Source organism: Hyperolius riggenbachi, chromosome 1 (assembly GCF_040937935.1).
Source record: "Hyperolius riggenbachi isolate aHypRig1 chromosome 1, aHypRig1.pri, whole genome shotgun sequence".
Classification (NCBI taxonomy): Eukaryota; Metazoa; Chordata; class Amphibia; order Anura; family Hyperoliidae; genus Hyperolius; species Hyperolius riggenbachi.
Genome location: NC_090646.1, coordinates 636992493 through 637012150, shown reverse-complemented (window position 1 = coordinate 637012150; position 19658 = coordinate 636992493). Strand labels below are relative to the sequence as shown.

The window sequence follows — 19658 nt, the reverse complement described above, 5'->3', positions numbered from 1 at the left end:
TCATGCTGTCAGTCATACAGTATCACAGTGCCATCTACAGGCCAGAAGTATGATCACCACAGATTTGGTTTGCTGGGGAGGAGCTCCCCTTTAGTTTTTAATTTGACTTGTTTGGATCTATCCTGCAGACAGGAGCTGAAGAGCAAACAGAGCAGAGAGCAGTTGCCCTATATATGTACCACTAAACGCCTGAGCCGTCTCCTTTTAAAGTGGTGTCCACTCTGCGTCCCTTCCCATCTGGGGACCCCATTACAGCTGACATCCATGATGACGGCCTCTGATAAGGAGAGACAGTTGGAAAGGACTGAACATAAATATTCTGGAGATCCCAGACAGACGGGCAGTACAATCCAGGTAAAGCTGTGCAGAAGCCACTAAAACGGTTATATATAAAGGTCTCCAGTACGAGACGCCCAGCCGGTAATGACGGACGGATCAGAAAAAGCCGATCATGAAAGAAAAGACAACATTGCGGCGCTGGGGGGAAGCACATATCTGAAAGACGTTTGGGGAGGGGGATTTGTCAGGTCTCCAGAATACTGTATCAGTATGTTTTCTGTTATGTATTGCAGCATAAATCAGTCAGCCGGGTATTAAAATACTTGGGATCACCGGCTACTGGGCACGTTGTTAACCTTTACAGACGGTAACATCACACTTCAATTCTTTCCATAAAACCCTGGCTAGGTTATATAAAACATGCAGCACACACCATAGGGCGGCATACATGGAGCGTCCCAAGTGGGAATAGCTCTTGCCCCCTTAGCAAGGAGATAATACAGCACAGGCATTTTCCAAAGCAATTTAGTGAATACATCAATAAATAACATCATGGGCTTAACTCACTAAATTGTGATGGCTCATATCATGGGCGTTTTCGCACACATTTTTCACAATTGCGAATTATCACGTGCAATTGTGAATTTTTGTTTTCGTGCAAAAAAATCGTGATTGCGTGTGATAATTCGCGATTGTGCACTATAATTCACAATCGTGCGCGACCGTGAAAATGCATGCGAAAACGGCCGTGATATGAGTTATCACGGTTTAGTAAATCAAGCCCCATAAGTGAACCTGAACTCTTGCACAGGACAGGCAAGCATTGAGAAATACTGTATATACTTGCGTATAAGCCTAATTTTTCACCACAAAAAAATGTGCTGAAAAGTTACCACCTTAGGCTTATATGTGAGTCAGTGAAGCAGAACGGATGGTGGAGCAGGTTTTATTACTGACAGAGGAGCGTAAGGATCTTGCACTAGTAATCCTGCTCTTACCAGCTGGCTCCCTGCTGAGTCTGTGCCCCCATCCCCGCAACATGGTGTGCAACGTGTGTTTCTCAAGACTACCTGTGTCCCCTGGTATGTGGAGCAAAGCATGCCAGCAACTTCTCAGCGGTGTAATGATCCAGAATTCTTCCTGTGTGTTGCGTCTTGAGACACAGCTGTATCATCCTTGGGGCACATCTGGCTATGGGTAGGGGGCTATACTGGGTACTAGGGGCTTATACACGAGTCAATCACTTTTTTCCTGTTTTCTTAGGGAAAAGTGGGTACCTCGGCTTATACAGGGGTCAGCTTATATGCGAGTATATATGGTACACCCAGTATGTATTTAGAGAGTTAAGCCTGTCTAATTCCCCTCATCTGTGACTAGTCACAAGTTGTAATTTGATCTCTCAGCTGTCACCTGACTGCCACGGCAGAACAGCTAATTTGTAAACACAGGATGTTAACCCTATGTCTGCTTCCATGAAAACACATTGCAGATTTATTGCAGGATTTGTATCAGCTGTAACAAATAAATGTTTTTCTTTAACGGTTATTTTGCCCATGCTTATCTTTCAGAGCAGAGAGGAAGTTTTGAGTTCAGGCCCGCTTTTAACGGAACCTGAATTGAGATGGATGCGGAGGCTGCCATTTTTATTTCATTTTAAATAATCCCAGTTGCCTGGCTACCCTGCTGATCATTCTGACCTCAGTATTGTTTGGATCACACACCTGAAACTAGCATGTACGGTAGTTAATCTTGTGTGATTTTTGGCAGTGACATCTGATCTGCTGCATGCTTGCTCAGGGTCTATGGATAAATGTATTAGAGGCAAGGGATCAGCAGGGCTGCCAGGCAACTGGTATTGCTTAAAAGGAAATAAATATGGCAGCTTCGATACCCCTCTGACCTCAGGTTCTGTATAATTGTACCTAAGCAAAGCAAACAATCTAGGGTTCCCCTGCCACGCGTACACAAAAAAAAAGGCTCCTGGAAATTTGGGCACCCAGCAATCCCTATAGTAAAACATTAGTATTTAATACCGATATTCTAGTATTAAAATGTAAAATATCAGTATTAAATACTGATATTTTACTATGGCTAAACCTAAACCTACTTTCACACAGAACCCTCCCCCCCTGACTCCTAACCCCACCCCCTCTGCTTGCAAAAACTTCCTGACGCCTAACCGCCCCCCCCCCCCCCCCCCCACATAAACTTTCTACTTTTCACCTAACCCTAACCACCTCCCCTGCACAAACTTCCTTGTTGTGCAGGTGCCGCCGTAGGCGCCTATTGAAATATTGGCATTGAAGGGTAACTTTGGTGCCCGTGGTGCCCGATAAAAATGGGCAAAGTACCAGCGGGCGTCCAAAGTACCCCTCAATGCCGATATTTCAATAAGCGACTATGGCGGTGCCCAACACAGTCTAGCAACAATCTGCAGGGGGGGAGGGGGGGACCAGGCAAGAGGTCACAGCCATGTTTTTTTTTAACCTTATGTCTGCGATTGCGGGACGTAGGAGCAGCGGAAATTGACGCTACTTGGTCCGGCTAGCCCCCCAGATCAGGTAGCGTGTTAGTTTTTTGTTTTTATCAAAAATGTCCACCTAAAGTTAAGTTATTGCTTATTTTTAAGTAATATAAAGTTGGACTGCCGTACCCCATTTTATCCCTAATAAAGGACCACGGCCATTTTAATTAGTGTGGAGTCTTATTTTATTTTACATTCCTAACGGTTTGTATTTCAGGTGGTAAGTATGGGGTTAAGTGGGCAGTACTGTGCCATGAAACAATGCAGTTGATTGGTTGCTGCGGGCCATAGCAAGTGTTTTCATCCTGACTACATCTCCCTGGTTCCCCCATCCTGCTTGTTTTATCAAACCCCACCTCTAACCCCAAATGGCAAGGGGTGTAAAAAACTGTTTGGCCACGCCTCCACCTGCATTCTGATGAAGAGAAGTGTTGCATGGACGCTTGGCCACGCCTCTCCTTACTTCCTCCCTCACAGCTCACAGCTGGGGGTACAACACTGGTCATGGGCTTTAGGGCCCGTTCAGATAGTCAGCTGCTGCGTACATTCACTATACCTTAACATCTCACTACTCTCACACAGAACCCTTCCATGGTGGGCAACTAATACCCCCCCCCCCCCACGGTTTGCGCCCTGGGCCAGCTATTTAACAGGCGCCAATTTTTGTCACGCTTTTTTAGCCGTTGGTGTTTGTCCACTTTGTTTAGTGCCGGGATCTACCGCGTCCCATATTGAGATGAATGGCAGCGTTCATCTATAGTAATAATAATAATCTGAACATTTATATTGCACTTTTCTCCTGTCGGACTCAAAGCGCTCAGGAGCTGCAGCCACTAAGGAAGTGCTCAAGAGGCCATCCTGCAGAGGGAGTCTTGCCTTGAACTCTTTACTGAATAGGTACTGACCCTAACCAGGATTTAAACCCTGATCTCCCTTCATAGGCGTAACCAGGGCCGGATTTGTACTTTTTACCGCCCAAGGCCACTGTCACCAGGCGCCCCCCTTCGCCATAGGTAGCGAGATGACCCCTCCCCACCTTCCTTTTAGTATAGGTAGCCTGATAACCTCCACAGTATATGTAGCCAGATGACCTCCCCCTTCCCTCCAGTACTGTATAGGTAGCTAGATTACTCCCTTAATCCCTCCTTTTCCCACCCCTCATTCAGTATAGGTAGCCAGCTCGCCTTCACACCACAGCAGCCATCAGTGTCAGTCATTTCGCCGCTTGCCTCCAGTGCAGAAGCTTCCCCTTCCATTCCGTCTCTAATGCTGCCCAAGTCCATAGCCACCGGCCACAATGCAAACGTGCACAGAGAGCAAGGTGGCTGCTGCACAGGCGGCTAGCAGCAGAGTACCCTGGTCAGGAGCTCGCCTGATCTTCCTGCATTGCAGCATTTGCAATTTAGCCTGCTGCTTTGGTGCCCTTGCTCCTGTGGTGCCCTAGGCCATGGCCTAGGTGGCCTTGTCTTAAATCCGGCCCTGGGCGTAACTAGAAGTCACTGCCCCCCCCCCCCCCCACACACACACACACCTTGCAAAACTTTGGATTGGGCCCCCTCTCCCCTCGCTTACTGGACAGGTAAACTGAGAACCAATGTTATTCAATCGGCCAGTGATCACTTGAATGTGTTTTCTCCATGCAGATAAAAACAGACAGCAGTGAAGTATTGCAGGCATTTTATCTATCAATTATATTAGCTTCTGTGATAAAACGTGAATGTTTTCACATATAAAGACACACATGATGTGTAGAAAACGCATACAGACAACTGACAGACAAGTGTGTTCCCAGCCTCAGCTTATAACACTCACTCTGCCCACCTCTGATGGAGCAGAACTGGCTCTGCAGACTCCTGAAGCGTCACTGCAGTACATGGCACTCTGCTGAACACTGCATAGGGAATGTCTACAAATCTTTGTAACATTCCTTATCAGTGGCTGAGCAGATACAATCACTAGATTTTTTTTATCTTTCCGTATCCCTAGTTATCAGTCTCACAGGACAGGGAAAGGAAACTTCTCCCCTCACAGGGCCCCCTGCGGCTTCTGCCCCCCCTGCAGCTGCATCCCTTGCAGGGTCTATTGGACGCCCCTGTCTCCCATGTCAGAGGCAGAGCCCTTAACCAGTACACTATCCAGACACACCTCAATGTGTGCACAGCCACCCAAGAGGCCACCCTGCAGTGTTAGGGAGTTTTGCCTTGAACTCCTTACTGAGTAGGTACTGACCCTAGCCAGGATTAGACCCCTGGTCTCCTATGTCAAAGGCTGTGCCCTTAACCAGTACACTATCCAGCCACATCTCAATGTGTTCACAGCCACCCACAAGGCCCTCTCCAGAGCACTCAGGAAAGTCATGATGGTCGCTCTGTTATGACCACACTTGTCATATGACCCCAAGAAGATGGGCTCTTAGACCTTGGGGGTCACCGCAAGTAGAGGGAACCCCACCAAAGCTTTTCTGGGAAAGGTGCATGCTCATTGCTTTGAAGGTACAACTCTGGCCCTAGAGCAGTGATGGCTAACCTTGGCACTCCAGCTGTGGTGGAACTACAAGTCCCATGAGGCATTGCAATACTCTGACAGCTCTAAGCATAACTCAGGGAGGCAGAGGCATGATGGGATTTGTAGTTTTGTCACAGCTGGAGTCCCAAGGTTATCCTTCACTGCCCTAGAGGTTTAGAACGAAGCACCACCAAGTAATATAACAAACCTAACTGAATTAAAATGACTACTATTAGGTAACATAACTTTGCAAACCACCCCTGGGTCATATCAGACCACAGAAAACATTGCTGAAAAGTTGTGCAATTGCAGCCACCCACATGTAGTTGGAAATTTCTGTACTAAATCCAGGGTGTCACAGGCCAGGAAAGTTCTCACAGGAGATGTGCGCACACGTCTGCAGTCACGCATCTGCTATTTCACTAATCTGTCCGCAGCACTTGCTGTGGTGTAATATGACCCAGTTGAGTGTTGCAAATGTTTTCCACCTAATAGCAAACATTTTCTTAAAGTGAAACTCGATTTTTGTTAGCTGTTTCCCTAAACATGCATGGGTTTTATATGAAACTTTTTGTTATGTTATGTAATATTTTTCAATTTCAGTTCGGAGTCAGTTATAAACTTCCAAAACTAATTGAGGACTGAAAGCTCTCCGATTGCAAGCGTGGAATCTGTTCTGTATCTCTGGCTGTGTGTCTAATCAGGGCTGTGACAGCTCAATGCTGGAACTGTCAGCTCAGTGTAGTGTGTAGAGCGGAGGTCCACTTTAACTGTAGCAAAAAGGGGGAAAATTAAATCAATACATTGCAAAGTGAGAAGTTAAGAAATAGAAGAGTGATCAGTAAATGATTGATATTCTCCATGTAATTTGTTCATGTTGTTTGATCCACAATCAGCCTGCACATAGTCATCTTTACTTCTGGCAGACATGAAAAAAACAGACAGCACCAACTGCCATGATCTATAACCACACCCCCTCACAATGCGATAGGCTAATTTTTTTTTTTTTTTATAGATATAGAACAGAAGGGGGATATTGGTTGCTTGGCAGTTGGAAACAGCTGTTATTTCCCACAGTGCAACAAGGCTTACAGATAGGAAACTGTCAAGACCTAGGTCCTGACATCACACTGTGGGAGGGGTTTCACCACAATATCAGCCATACAGACGTCCTGATGATCTATTCTAGAAAAGGTAAAGATTTCCGATGGGAAAGGGGGTATCAGCTACTGATTGGGATGAAGTGTTAGACCCAGCTGACATCTGCATTAAAAAATGTTCCGTTCCTAGAACGGAACGAAGCGGATACTGTACAAATGGAATGCATGTGAATGGATTTAATGTTAACCTATGGACCTGTTCACATGGGTTAGTTGTGTGGATCCGTTCTGTATGTTCTGCTGAATGGAACGCAACTTTGTTGTAGTACCAAATTTTCCGGACCGCTGAGCCCAGCACAACGGAAGTGGAAGCTGAAGCACTGCATTGGGGCCAGTGATAGAAGGGAATGTTTCTTCACACTATTGTTCATGGGCAAATCCACTGGGGGTGGGGTTCTGGGGGGATGTGGGAATGCTCCAATGGGGGTGGGGGCCTAGGGGGATGTAGGGACTGGGGACGCTAGACTCCTGAGTGGGCAGGTGAGGGAGGGTTTCTTACCCAGGCTTCCAAACCATTCAAGTCATGTGACTACCACACATCCTGGTCACGTGACGCAAGTGGAAGAGATGGAAGCCTGAGTAAGATATCCTCCCTCCTTCTCTCATCCACTCAGCAGACCAGAGTGGCAACGGAGTGAAAACGGATCCGATCGACCGGTGATCAGATCCTTTTTTACGGATCCGTTTGCCAGTGTGGACCAAGCCATCAAGATCCGGTGAAGCGGAGACCGGATCCGTTTGGCTTTAAAATACAGTGTGAATCGGGCGTAATTCTTGGTTACAGTTCCTCGTTATGTGCCAGGGCCATCTTTAATGGACATATCATTTTTATTATTTTCATTGTGAGTTTTCATGCACTGGTGTCTTTATGGGGTCAGTTATCAGTCACAGTATCTGCAATAGACTTTTTTGCCGATGTGTATGTTAAAGGATACATCCAAGCTAATAAAAAAAAAAAAAGATCCACTTACCTGGGGCTTCCTCCAGCCCGTGGCAGCCATCCTGTGCCCTCGCTGCAGCTCTGATGGCTCCCGGTCTTCTCCGCTGGCCCAGCCGACCTCACCGGGTCGGATTCCGGGTCGGCTTCTGCGCTCCACCGCGCGGGTCACGCGGTCTCTCCAACGTCATCAGGACGGTACTGCACAGGCGCAGTACTGTCCTGATGACGTCGGAGAGACCACGTGACCCGCTCGGTGGAGCACAGAAGAAGCTGACCCAGAGGAAGCACCAGGTAAGTGGATCTTTTTTTTTATTAGCTTGGATCACTCCTGTAAAGGGACACTTAAAGTGAACCAGAGACGAAGCACCTTCATGTATTTTACCATATATATCAGTAAGAACATTAGAGAAAACACCTACCCTGCTCTCTTTCATTCTTCACTGCTTAGCCTGCTTGTTATCAGCCCTGATAAAATCCCCGACTGAGCATTCAGTCTGGCTTTGCTCAGGAATGATCCGTTATCACATGAACAGTGCCCATCGCACGGATTATGCAGCAATGCAAGTCTATGGGGAAACATTCAAGTGTAAACGACAGAGTGCGGCACATATTCGCGGACCGACCGGAATCCTAGTGACGTACTTCCTGCCCAGCAGCAAGTACGGCATAGTAAAGCTGCTCAAGTTTAAAACCTTCTCTTGCCTGAAGCTGGACCCTAACTGCCCGAGTTTCTTTATAATCCTAAATAATCTACCAATCTAAAGCTGGCCACTAACGGTCCAATTTCTAGCGAAAAATCGTTAGAGCGATCAGACATTCTGATCGGATTGGTTGTAAATAATCTCCATTGGTGGATACAATCGATTATGAACGAGTGAAAAAAATGTCGCCCGAATGAATTTTCGTCGAACGAAAATTTGGATTTTCTTGGTGGTCGTGATAGATAGGAAGCAAAGATTGGTTCGTTGATGGTGTAGTGAACGATTTTTCATCCGATCAGAATTTCTGATCGCTCTAACGATTTTTCGCTAGAAATTGGACCGTTAGTGGCCAGCTTAAAAGAGAGTCTGACGCCAATTTAAATACCTGTTTTTACCTGTTATTTATGTTAAGGAATATGAGCAGTGCTAAAACGCCACATCCCCGCGGCAGAACGAGGGAGGCAGAGCTTAGCGCTGTAGCTCTGCCTCTACAGAAGTCAATCTCTGTGCGGATCTCCTCCTCTCCCCGCCCCTCTCAGTGAAAGAAGATTGAGAGGGGCGGGGATTGTCGGAGATTGACTCCAGTAGAGGCAGAGCTACTGCGCAAAGCTCTGCCTCTACCAGGAAGCGCTCCCTGAATTTTGCCCCGGGATTTGGAGCCCCTTGTTTTGGCGTGGGATTGCAGCATTTTAGCACTGCTCATATTCCTCAACATAAATAACAGGTAAAAACAAGTATTTAAATTGGCTCCAGACTCTCTTTAAAGAGGCACAGTAGTGACATAGAGCAAAACGTAGTAAATGATTCATAATAACCACTTTTGCCGTAGTTTTCAGAAATACTTCCTATATCTTTATATTTCTGTATACTGGTTTGCAGCCCCGCCCTTTCACTGATGTTTAGCCTAAGCTGTTTAGCTATGTGGAATTCTCCTCCCATTCTGGGAGACCAGATACATTTTCCACTAGCTTTAGAACTCTCAGCAAACATTCCACACAGCTGCACCTGATGTGACTAAAGATTTCGCCACATGTGATAAATAAAAAAATGTAAAGCGGGGTGAGGAAAGATTTCACAATGGGCACTCACCGACACAATCATTTGTAAATAATAATTGCAAATGTAAAAAAAATTAAGCAATTTAGAATTATTATTCACTTATTAAAATAGAGGTGGCAGGCAAAAAATAGCAATGACATAATAGCGGAACTGTAGGAATGATGGGTATGCCGTGTAGTAAGTCTACGCCTCAATCTCTTTCTCCTCTCCCGCTTCCTGTTTGTCCACTGTGATCAATGGAATTCTCCGTCCTGCATTTTGAAAATGGCCATTACCCCTAACAGCTTGCTGGTCAGCACACTTTTAAACTGTAATATCGCCCACTTGAGCCATAGGGAAACATGGACATTACCTTGCTCATCAGTTGTCCTTTCAGTTATACCTGGCAGCTACTGATATATAACTGACAGCAACTGATATATTTCAATTATGACAAAATCTTGTCAGAACCGGAAGGAATCATTGTAAGAAGAAAATGGTGAGCTTCTGAGAGGAACTGACAGCGAGGTAAGTATGTAATATTCATTTGCAGGTACATCATGTGTTTATTTTAAATAACTTTACTCGGTTTAGGTTCCCTTTAAATCTCACAGTAATCCTGCCTACCCCCTGAAAAGCTCTACTTACTATATCTGGTGCAGGAAGATTCGTCCGGAACCTGCTGATTCGTCACAGCCAGACCGGAATATACTGTATATAATGTATCTTTCCAAAAAGCCCTAATTAGTGCCATCCCCTGCCTGGACCTTACACCATATCCCACACACAGGCAGAGGGAAGCAGAGATAGTCTGACCAATAACATGACACCAACACACCACACAGGGGACGCCGGTGAGTGAGTGTGTGCCGTGAGTCATTCTACAACAACAGGCACACAGAATTTTCAAGAACTTAACAGCTAATTACGCCTTACCTTATTTCTGAGCGGAGGTTGATGAAAAGCGGGTGATGCTAGCTCCTACCTTTAACGTCTTGCCTTGATCTATTTTTATCTATGTGCCAAGTAAATGAAATCGACACTGCTAGCATGCGCGCTCTCGCAGTCTAAGCTTACACACAGGACATTATCCCGGCCCTGGATGCATTTTACTGGGGCTGGTAATAAATAGTTGGAGGGTCGGAAGACAAATATAATAAATATTTGTTTGCACAGCCTGTCATCAATACTTGCACGACTTTCTGATGGGGGTAATTACCATTAAAATTAACATATCAGTAAGAGATGGAGAAGGGTGGGCTGTGTCACTCGCTGGCTTATATTTCCTGGAAATACAAACACACTGCTCTGCCTTTGCTGCAGCAGTTGTGAATAGGGATGGTCAGCATACCTCCCAACTTTTTGAGATAAGAAAGAGGGACACTTAAAGGATACCCGAGGTGATGTGTGACATGATGAGATAGACATGTGTATGTACAGTGCCTAGCACACAAATAGCTGTGCTGTGTTCCTTTTTTTCTTTCTCTGCCTGAAAGAGTTAAATGTCAGGTATGTAAGTGGCTGACTCAGTCCTGACTCAGACAGGAAGTGACTACAGTGTGACCCTCACTGATAAGAAATTCCAACTATAAAACACTTCCCTAGCAGAAAATGGCTTCTGAAAGCAGGAAAGAGATAAAAAGCATCAATGGTTCATACATTTGAGCTCTGGCATGCTTCAATGAATGTGTCATTGAGCAAAAACAATAAAACTTCTAAAGTAGATGTATAATAAAAATTAAAACTTAAAAAGTAGGTTTAAACATAAAATAAAACTGTGAAATATCTTAAAAAGTCATTTTTAGGAAAAGGAAGATAGATACTGTAAGGCCTGACAGGTTATGTCCCCAAACAGTCTCTATGCCCCAATCTATTGCCACGGCTCTGAGCCCGACCCACGGTCTTCACCTATAGACAAGCCCCCGCGTGAACAGGACACGTTATTCGTCTCCTGACCACGGTTACCCCCAGGTCTTAACCTGCAAGCCATACAGACTGCAGTAGATAGGACAATAACCCGCTAGAACCCCACTGAGACTAGTAGCACAGTTCAATAGTTCATAAGTATCACACAGGGCTATTACCTTGATTCAGGAGGATGAGGCCCTCAGCGTCGATTGTCAGTAATGACAGATTTATCAGGAACAGGCAGTGAATGTTCCAGGTTTATAGGAGAGAGTTCATGCAAAGTCCACATGCAAGGCTATTAAACAGGCAGAGGTCGGTCCAGGCGGCAGGCAAGAGTATCCAGTAAACAGGCAGAGGTCGGTCCAGGAGGCAGGCAAGAGTATCCAGTAAACAGGCAGAAGTCGGTTTAGGTGGCAGGCAAGGGTTTTCAGTAAACAGGCAGAGGTCAGTCCAGGCAGCAGGCAAGAGTATCCAGGAATCAAAGCAAAAGTTAATAACAGCAAACAAGAATAGTCAAATACAAGACGAGGGTCAAGATCCAGTAATCTAACAAAGTGAGTGCACACCCAGCAACTAGCCAAAGCTATGCTTATCACGGGCGATGACTGGGAGCACTCTGCAGGTTTAAATACAGCTTTCATCCAACCAGTGGCCGGCCACGCTCCGCACATCCAATCACACAGTAGTACACCTACCTAGGTGTCAGCTGTAATGTGAGCTGACACCGCACTGTCAGCTGACTATTGTTTACATCTGCGGAGGGCGTACTGGGAACGCGCCCTCCGCTTATCAGAATGTGCAGCCTGTGTGTGAGCAGTAGCGTCATCAGCTGGGAACAAGCGCCGGGACCCGGAAGCAATTAATTCAGCCCGGATGTCGGCGGAAACATCATCAGAGACAGGCAGGTTCCTTATAGATACAATTGTTTATTTCATTCGTTTATTTTCGCCTCAGGTGTCCTTTAAGCCACAACCCTGCCACACCCTTAATCACGCCCCCGGCAACACCCTTGTCACGTATACCGTAAAGATTTCATAACGAAAACATGTTGATTTCTATCCTTGTTCATTTTCCTTCACACTAACATTGGAAAATAAGAAATATATCAATGTAAAGTTGACCTAAACCGAAGTTAAAAAAAAAATAGAGTTTGACTTACCTGGGGCTTCTACCAGCCCCCTGCAGCCGCCCTGTGCTTGTGCCATCACTCAACGATCTTTCGGTCCCTCGCATAAGCTATGATAAGTCGATGGCTCCTGGGCAGCCCTGGCCGCGCAAGTCCTCAATCATTTTCCCAGGACTGTCCTGAGGATGCGCAGTATGAGAATCCATCGACTTTCCAGTCACTCTAAAATGAAACTTAGCCTCTGCGGGGGACCGGAGGATAGTTAAGTACCGGTGCGAGCACAAGCAGCTGCAGGGGGCTGGTAGAAGCCCCAGGTATGGCAAACTCTTTTTTTTTTTAACTTCAGTTTAGGTGCACTTTAAAGGATGGGAATAAAGTTTAGAGTCAATTAAACACATTTTTCATTAGAAAAATACATATATTTACACATAGTACATCAGCCCTAAAAGAGGGACAGATGAGGGAGAAAGAGGGACAAAGGGATTGGGTTCCTAAAGAGGGACTGTCCATCCAAAAGAGGGAAAGCTGGGAACTATGATGGTCAACGAGATGCAAATAATTTTAAGTTGATGGAGGACTATGCAAATTTTGTAGATGTTACAGCTAGAACCCCAAGTCTGGCCGGTCAAAACTAGAAGTGGCCGTGCACCTGTGGCCAATGTTAGAAATGAATGAAGATTTCCGGATTCCCAGCGGAGAAATAAAGCCGACTCTGGCTCCACTCGCTGACCCCTCCTATTCAGCTCTGGCAGGGGACACACGCATTCCCCCAGAGCCGTTCGGCAGGGAAGCAGAGGGGGAACGCAGAGCCGCCCTTCACAACTTTAACGGTTTATTGCTCAGTCATACAACTTAGCACCCAAATTGACTTTACCTCCTTTTCTTCTCATTAAGGGCCCATTCACACTTGAGCGTTTTGCCGGTGATTTCGGCAAAATGCTCAAACACTAGCGCTTTTCAAAGCGCTAGGGTAATAAAAGACTATGGGCCTGTTCTTACTTGGGTGATTTGTGGTAATCGCCACAAATCGCCCAAAACCGCTAAACGCAAACGCGTAGCCTGCACCGTTTTCAGGCGATTTCCCGGCGCTCGCATTTTAGTGCTATAGAAGCGCAAAACGCGATCGCTAAAAAATCACCACATGTGAATGGTAATTTTTTTGGGCGTTAACGCCAGAGCAAAACGCTAGCAAAATCGCTAGCGTTTTGCGATCAGCAAGTGTGAATGGGCCCTGATAGAACTTTCTGTTGGAGGTATCTGATTGCTGCTGCGTTTTTTTTTTTTTAATGAATAAAAAACAATTAAAAAAGAAATATAGGGAGCACAGAGCTGGTGTATAATAGTATGAAATATTTATTGCAACTTCTTATGGCCTATAGACATACATGTTTTTGTATGTCTATAGGCCATAAGAAGTTGCAATAAATATTTCATACTATTATACACCAGCTCTGTGCTCCCTATATTTCTTTTTTAATTTATATACACTTTTATGGGTGAGACGAGCCGATTTTGGGTGATATCCCATACCCTCTTTGTTAATTGAATAAAAAACAATCATTTTATTTTAAAAATGACTGTTTTTTTTACTTCCCAAACCCCCCCCCCCCCCCCCCTTTCCCCATAGGCCAATGTACGGGATTACGTTATGAGCTGTTGGGAGGGACAGTTAAGTGGCAGGGTTGTCTTCTGTACAGCACTGCTCTAGATCACAGCGCTGTAAAAATGTTAATTTTTTTCTTTATTTCAGCCTGCCAGCTCCGATGGTGGCTGGCAGACTGATCACGGATCCCTGCTTTGTTTATGTGCAGGGAACGCACCCGCGAGCTAATCCTGCCCACCGCACTTTGATGCCAACTGTCTGTGTACTGCTTTCCTTAGCACGTTTTGCTGCTCCTTATCAATAGTTATGTACAGACTGCTTGGTACACACCATGCAATTTCCCTTTATATAGGCAATTTCCCTTTATATAGATGGGTGCAATCGATTATTTCCAAAAGATCCAAACTGATTTTCGTTCATTTTTCTGATTGATTTTTTGATCACTTCTATACAAAATTGATCAGAAAAGCAAAATCAGAAATCAGATCAGACCTGTTGGCAATAATCGTTACGACTCGTTTATCTGAAGGGAAATTGCAGGCATAAAACTTGCGCTGGGTTTCATAGTTTCTTAGCCTTCCCATTGCCGATCCTTCTGCTATTGGCAGTCTTAACCTCCTGGGCGGTAAGCCCGTGCTGAGCAGGGCACCGCTCAGGCCCTGGTGGGGCGATTTGCAATTTTTTTTGTTACACTTTGCTAGCTGCGTGTACTACGCGATCGCCGCCACTCCTCGCTGATTCGCCGCTACCCGCCGCGCCGCCCCCCTCCCCACACCCTGTGCGCAGCCTGGCCAATTAGTGCCAGGCAGCGCTGAGGGGTGGATCGGGACTCCCGATGACGTCATGACGTCATCACGATAGTCGCCATGGCGACGAGGGAAGCCAAGCAGGAAATCCCGTTCTGAACGGGATTTCCTGCTTGCTCTGATCGCCGGAGGCAATCGGAGGGGGTGGGGGATGCCGCTGCTCAGCGCCTATCATGTAGCTAGCGCTAGGCTAACTACATGATTAAAAAAAAAAAAAAAAATAGTGCTGCGCTGCCCCCTGGCGGTTTTAATTGACCGCCAGGGAGGTTCATGCAGAATGTAGGGATGTTCATTCGAATTACGCGAAAATGAAATTTTTTCGCATATCAAACTTAGTAAACGGAAATCGGAGTTCTGCGAAAACTCCACATTACCGCAACTCAGTAATTTTAGACAAATCACAGAACTCAGAAGCATTGAACCAATCAGAGAATGCAGAGTCAACTCAAAGTTTTTGGCCAATCAGAGAATGCAAAAAGTGTCCAAAAAAACCCACTACTCTGAAATCCGAGGAATCAGAAATCGCCATTTCTGACCATCCTGCGGATTGCTAATTATGCTTAAATAGCCAAAGAGGAGGAGCTCAGGTGTTATGGTCACGTGACTTGGTGACTTGAGTCAGTGTCTGGATATGATCTATGGTCACTGGACCTGATCCAGAGCCAGATGCCTTCCATGCAGTAACCTTCATTACATTACATGACATCCATGGCTGATCTTACTTGTACGTGGCTCTCCCTCCTTGCTGGGCTCTCACACAGCAGCTAATCATTCAGCCTCCATTCTGCAGATGATCTCCGCTCCCAGGCCCATATGCTATTCACTTTTTCTCCTGAGTTTTTTACTGGGTGATATTTTTAAACTTGTCAATAAAATGCCTTTTAAAGAGAAACTCCAACCTAGAATTGAACTTTATCCCAATCAGTAGCTGATGCCCCCTTTTACATGAGAAATATAAGGATTTTCACAAACAGACCATCAGGGGGCGCTGTATGACTGATTTTGTGCTGAAACCCCTCCCACAAGAAGCTCTGAGTACCGCGGTATTCTGGGCAAACTGCCACAATGTAACAATGTTCACAGACAGGAATTAGCTGTTTACAGCTGTCTGTAACAGCCAAAACAGCTAGGAGCAGCTATATAACCTGCCCACAGTAACAATGTCACCATGTAATACATGTCAGAATGTAAAACTGGGAGAGGAAAGATTTTACAATGAGCAAACACTGACTAAATCATTTATACATAATTATGGTAAAAAATGAAGCACTTTTTTTACTACATTATTTTCACTGGAGTTCCTCTTTAAGCCACCAGAAAGCAAGAAAATGCTCGAAATACACTTGATGGTACTTTTTCACCTACTTTTTGGTACTTTTTTAGTTGAAAAGTGCTGGAAAGTTATTTTAAATCGAAGATGAAAAATTATCTCCTTGGAGAAAACTCAGGTGAAAAAGTCAATTGCATCTGGGCCCACAGTGTCCACAGCCAGATCCTGGTGAGCATTGATAGCACTTTCCACAGCACCTTATTCAACAGTACTTGACCACCATATAACGCAGCACTTTATTCTGACTGCATTTCTTTATGCTCTTCTATGATAGTTTTTTTCATGCACTTTATTGATAAGCAATTTTTCAGCTTCAGCCTTTGTTGCACAATTTTTGATTCATTTTTTTCGGATTTACACGCTTTGTTTTTAATATTATTGCACGTGTATCGTGATGAGACTTTTGTATGGAACTTTTGTATGGCACTCTGCACTTTTTTTCTACCATGGGGGTTGATTCACAAAGCTGTGCTGCTTCAGCTTAAAGGGACACTTAAAGAGAACCAGAGATGAAGCACCCTCATGTATTTTACCTTATAAATCAGTGGGAACATGACAGTAAACACCTAATCTGCTCTTTGTTACATTGTTCTCTGTTTAATTTGCCTGTTATCACCTCTAAGATAAGAATCCCGACTAAGCAGTCGGCTGGCTTTGCTACAGAAAGATTATAGCTTAGACTGTGTTCTTTTGTGTCTTTTCAAGTCCAAGCCTGCCCCCTGCTGGCTTTGCTCAGAAATCATTATAGCTGAGTCATTATAGCAAAGCCAGACTCAATGCACAGTCCGGGATTCTTATCTCAGCTAGATAACAGACACTTTTAGCAGTGAGGATAAAACAGAGGGCAGGGTAGGTGTTTTCTCTAATGTTCCCACTGATTTCTATGGTAAAATACATGAGGGTGCTTCGTCTCTGGTTCACTTTAAGCCAGAAAAAAAAAATGAGTTTTACTCACCTGGGGCTTCTACCAGCCCCCTGCAGCAGTCCTGTGCCCTCGCAGCCACTCACTAATCCTCTGGTCCCCCGCTGCCAGCTAGTTACGTTTTTGCCGACAGGCATGGCCACGCGTATCTTTCTCCGCATGTAATTAGCTATTTTGTACAAAGATACGCGTTGCGGCCCGCAATAGCACTATTTACAGTGGGGAATGCGGAGAAAGCTACGCGTGGCCAGTCCTGTCGGGCCTGTCGGCAAAAACGAAACTAGCTGGCAGCGGGGGACCAGTGGATTAGTGAGTGGCTGCGAGGGCACAGGACTGCTGCAGGGGGCTGGTAGAAGCCCCAGGTGAGTAAAACTCATTTTTTTTTCTGGCTTAAGTGTCCCTTTAATGACTATAGTGCTTGTAAATAATTCTAAGGGGCCTTTTACACTTAACGCGTTTTAACTGAAATCTTTTTCACAATGCACTGCTATGGAAAAAACGCGTACCAACGCGTACTAACGCACACCAACTGATTAAGTGTAAACGGGGCCTAAGCGCACGCTATGCAATCATAGTGAGCGCTGAGAAAATTAGGCTTGTCATTGCTACTTGAATGAGCGGCTCGTTAAACTTAACGAGCGCTCCACTGAACCCAGTAACTTCAAAGAACAGTATTCTTTGATTGGCTCAGTAGGCTGCCTGTCACGACTGTCAAGTGACAGGCAGCCTACTGGGCCAATCAAAGTGCAGGAATACTGTTCTTTGAAGTTACTGGACTCACCTGGCTCCGGGCGGGTTCAGTCAGTGGAGCGCTCGTTAAGTTTAACGAGCTGCTCATTAAATTAGCAATGAAGAGCCTAATTTTGCAGCGCACACTATGACTGCATAGCGTGCGCTGAGAATTATTACCAAGCGCTGTAGTCATTAAAGGTGCCCATACACTCGTCAGATTGGCAGCAGATAGATAAGAAATGCATCTGATGATCTATCTGATGCGTTTTTAGAACATTTTTTACCAGGATAGAATTCCAATAGATTTCAGTTTGAAATCTATTGAAATTCGATCTGATGGCATTTTTTTGCCATCAGATTTCCATTAAGGCCAATGCAAACTGATAAGCAATCTCATCAGATCGACCTAAATTTTCCACCCTGCCAGTTCGATGGAAATCCATCGAAATCGGCCATCGATCGGTCGATTGGCCAACCGATTTGCAAACGATCGATCGATCGGGATCGATCGGTCGGCCAGAAAATCGGCTGAGTGTATGGGCCCCTTAAGCAGCGCAGCTTTGTGAATCAACCCCCATGTATCTGAGCTAGACATGTAGTGACTTCATCGTCAGAGATAATCTCTTGATTTTGTATATAAGGACTTTTACGATTCTGTTTATAATCAGTTTGTGGAGGTCTTTGATATGCAGGGCCGGATTTACATCACAGGAACCTATAGGCACCGATGTTCTGGCATCGAAGATTTTGCCCTACATGAACCTACAAACCACGCAAGTGTGCTGGCTGTCCCTTCTTTCTTTACTTGTCTGTCATAGGTAGCTGCAGGTGCTCCTTAGTATTAAGTAGCCAAAGCTATCCTCAGTATTGGGTAGCTAGAGGTGCCCCCGACTGAAGGGAGATCTGGTCAGTGGAATGCCGAGACTCGGGTGAGTAACCCCTCATTTACACTCTGCTCGGGACGGAGGGAGGGAGGCACTGGGGGAGGGGAGTGAGCCGACTTCCCATCAGGCGCCTTTAGGCACGCGCCTATAGTGCCTTATGGTAAATACAGCCATGTTTATATGTTAAAATTTTTTGTCTGGTACAGTTTAAATAAAATTTCAATATATTTTTCATACATGAAAATTGCAGTACAGTGGATTTTTTTCACTCTTTTGGGCTCTTTCTTTGGTCATGATGCCAAGCAGTAGGATCTGTTCAAGTCTGTTTGGAACGGATCCGTCCATTCCGATGAACGGAACAGAAGGATGTGTGGTTTGCAATAATTCCGTATCACCAATGTAGCGGATCCCAACAGAATCTATGGAAGCCTATGAGAACAGGCACTAGGCTGGTCGCCGCATGCGGTATGCTAATTTTACTAACCTGCTGTCGTCACAATCGGTTCCACAGCCACTGTTGGCACCACTGCTCAGTCCACTGCAGTGTAAACCGCCGGTATAAACTGCCTGGCAGAAGCATGGAGCTCCCCACTGGATTGCAACAGACCAATGGGAATCCTCTATCCCCAGGGAGGATTCTCATTGGTTTACTAAGTGGTGGACCAATAAGAATCCTCCCTGGAGAAACGAAGGATTCTTATTGGTCTGTTGCAATCCAATGGGAAGCCCCATATGTTCCTGCTGGTACTGTGATCGGTATACCGGCATTTCTCTCCTGCAGTGGACTCGAGGTGGTGGAACCAAATGGACAGCAGCAAGTGGCGAGCCAAACGGTCTGGATGCAAAATGAAAGGTATCAATGTACCGGTGACCTATGACAGGATGCAGCATGCCGTTGTCCACCTATACAGTATGAACCCAGCCTGTGATCTTCAACAAACGTCGGGGAGGATCAGAGCCAAGACAAGGTCCTCCAGCACCCAAGGCTGAGACACCAAAGTGCACCCCCCCATCCCTCCCACCCCAGCCGTCACACACTGCTTGCTAGTAGACTAAGAGGCGCCGCCGGGGCCCCCAACGCCTTAATCTCTAGTTATCTGGCTTGCAGTCACTGCCATGAATCCCCTTTTTTCTCTGCTTCAAACACAATAGGGAAATTATATCTGAGTGAGTTGTGTTCCCCCTCCTACACTGCGCCCT

General features: G+C 45.6%; 2 protein-coding genes across 3 annotated transcripts in view; one reads left to right on the top strand and one right to left on the bottom strand.

Moving 5' to 3' along the window:
• ALPK2 (alpha kinase 2) overlaps positions 1 to 10134 on the bottom strand; it is a 221810-nt gene extending 211676 nt beyond the window's left edge. For both annotated transcript variants that reach the window (XM_068251267.1, XM_068251268.1), the window contains exon 1: positions 10084 to 10134. The gene's annotated coding sequence lies outside the window, so the exon portion shown is untranslated. The remainder of the gene's footprint in view (positions 1 to 10083) is intronic.
• Positions 1 to 19658, top strand: part of MALT1 (MALT1 paracaspase) — a 368173-nt gene that overhangs the window by 148663 nt on the left and 199852 nt on the right. The gene's annotated exons all lie outside the window — the stretch shown is intronic.